The following is a 2,643-nucleotide window of genomic DNA, read 5'->3' as shown; positions in this document are numbered from 1 at the left end:
ATCTTTGCTCTTCAACACTTTAAAACATCTTGTGCAGCAGATTTGCCTAATGCAATAAGTTGTGTTGGTAATTAATTCATTTAAAAGTGGTGGTATTTCCTTAAAGTCAAATTCTAAAAGATTAATTAAATCTACAAATTGATGTATCTCTGACCCCAAAATATTATTCAGAAATTACCATTGATATGTTAAAGATTAGCTCAGACAATACAATAAATATGGTTGTATGTATAGAAGATAATATGTGAACATAATGATAATAGAGATATGCAGAACTTACTATTATTAGAAAAGATATGCAAATATGATTTATAGTATATATAATTACATAAAAGGTCAAGAGACAGATGTGCATATATATTTGACTTATAAAAGTCAAATGTGAATCATTATATTATTCAAATGTGTTACATAAAAGCAAAAATATAGATTAGTTGGAAATTATATCTTTTGAACCCAACAAAATGATGAATTATACTTGCATTAATATATTTTAATTTTAATATATTTTATTATGCATATATTTACAGTGCCTTATGAGGGTACTTGCTGTTAGCTAAATATAAGGGGGAAGAAGAGAAGACATTGATAGAAACTTACGGTCTCTTTGGCTTGTTTGAAATATATACCATCATCTGTATCTTCATCTTTATAATCATAAAAGTAGACCAGCACTATCAAATTGAAGTAGTCAGGGTTTATATTATTACCCTTTAAATCACACTTTGTTGTTGTTCTTAAATTCCATAGAGTTGGTTCCAACTCATAGTGATCCTATCTAGTGTTTCCGAATTGTCCATCTTTGTGGGAGCACAAAGCCTCATCTTTCTGCCACCTGGCAGCTGGTGAGCTCCAACTGTTGACTTTATGATTCTCAGCCCAGTGCTTACCCTACACAGCCACATTTTGGATGGTGGTGGTGGTGGTGGTTGTGGTGGGCTGTGGAGTCAATTCCAACTCACAGCAACCCTGTATAGTGTTTCTGAGGCTGTAAATCTTTACGGGAACAGAGTCTCATCTTTCTCCCACAGAATGGTTGGTAGTTTTGAACTGATGACCTTGAGGTTAGCAACCCAACTTTTAGCCACTATGCTACCAGAGCTCCTTGAGCCACACTAGAGGGAGGTGAAACTCAGCAATAAATGTCATGAATAGAAGAATAAAAGAGAGCTCTGCTAATCTTGCTTTTTTTTGTTGTTGTCGTTGTTTTGTTTGTTATTTCTAAAAACCATTTAGTCAGTTTCAACTCATAGTGACCCTACGTATGGTTTCCAAGGAGCAGCTGGTGGGTTTCAACTGCCGACCTTGCAGTTAGCATTCCAGTGCTTACCCTTTGCAGCACATCGTGTTAGAAAAAAACAAATGCACTTTTAAAAAATGACTTTGTTAAACTTTTATTTCTACTTTGAAGATAAGTGTTTGAGTTTACAGTCTAGAAGTTCATAGTACCATCACCAAAATGAAGTAGTTCATATTGTATGACTCAGCATTGTTAGAAGGTTCAATAATCATTTTCACTTGTTTAGGCTTCAAGGAGACACCCTGGCAGGAAGAGCAGAAGAGACATCACAGATAATTCACTCTCCAGATGAAATAATGCCAGATTCTTTGGGTAAGTTTTAAATCCTAAAATACTCATTGTAGTTTTAATAGCATTTGACAATTAAATGAAAAGCAAAAATCAAACTGATCAAGAAATCTTCTCCTGGCCCAAATCAACCATATATGCTAGTCACACATCCACTCTGAACATACTTCTTCATGTTGCATCCTGAGGTTAAGGTCATCAGAGACAATCAAGCAAGAAGAATGGATGTTAAGAAGAAGTCTCTTATTGCCTACACCTGCGTATAGTATAAACAGATCCTGTATATGTTGCCCACACCTAAATGATGTCGCAAATCCCAGCTTATTTTTAGAGCGCTACATGGCCTGCTGGATCTCCACAAATTGGAACTTGATACCTGTAGATTCCCTATTCATGATTCTCACATCATAGGATCCTTTCAGTCTTTCCCAACTTGGACTCACAGCAACCAAGCTCTCTACAGAAGAAAGATGAGCCAGTTTGCTCCCATGAAGATTGACTGCCTCAGAAATCCGATGGAGCAGTAGGGTTGCTGTGAGTTGGAACTGACTAGATGGCAGTGAGTGAGTGATCATTGACAAATTTAAAGACTTAATTTCCCTAATATAATTAAAAAAATAAAAGCTCAATCAATCATTCACTTATATCTTGAAAATGAAGTATACTTATAAAAAGTTGCTCTGAAGTTTCCATGTTGTTAGTGGTACATGGCTCAACTGTCATTATCAATGTCAAAGGTTTATAATGAGAATACACTATGTCAGCAGTACTACAATAGAATAGTTGTAATTACGTTCCAACTCAGAGCAACTTATTTTGTACATATTGGTTCACCAATTATTATTAATATGCAATGTACTCACATCACTTGAAAAAACAACAACACAACATTTGTATCTCTTCAAGCATAAAACCAAAGCTTTGTTATTATGATGTCACTTATATCCCTTGTTGTTGTTAAGTGCCATCGAGTCGGTACCAACACATAGCGACCTTATGCACAGCAGAAGGAAACATCGCCCCATCCTCACTATGGTTGCCATGCTTGAGTCCAT

General features: G+C 35.5%; 1 pseudogene; it reads left to right on the top strand.

Annotated features, from left to right (window-relative positions):
- The window catches only part of LOC102830445, a 265,297-nt pseudogene that overhangs the window by 109,599 nt on the left and 153,055 nt on the right, over window positions 1-2,643 (top strand).

The sequence above is a fragment of the Chrysochloris asiatica genome, unplaced genomic scaffold (genome assembly GCF_000296735.1).
Source record: "Chrysochloris asiatica unplaced genomic scaffold, ChrAsi1.0 scaffold00036, whole genome shotgun sequence".
Lineage (NCBI taxonomy): Eukaryota > Metazoa > Chordata > Mammalia > Afrosoricida > Chrysochloridae > Chrysochloris > Chrysochloris asiatica.
Note: the sequence above shows the minus strand (reverse complement) of the source record. Positions and strands in the feature narration are given on the sequence as shown.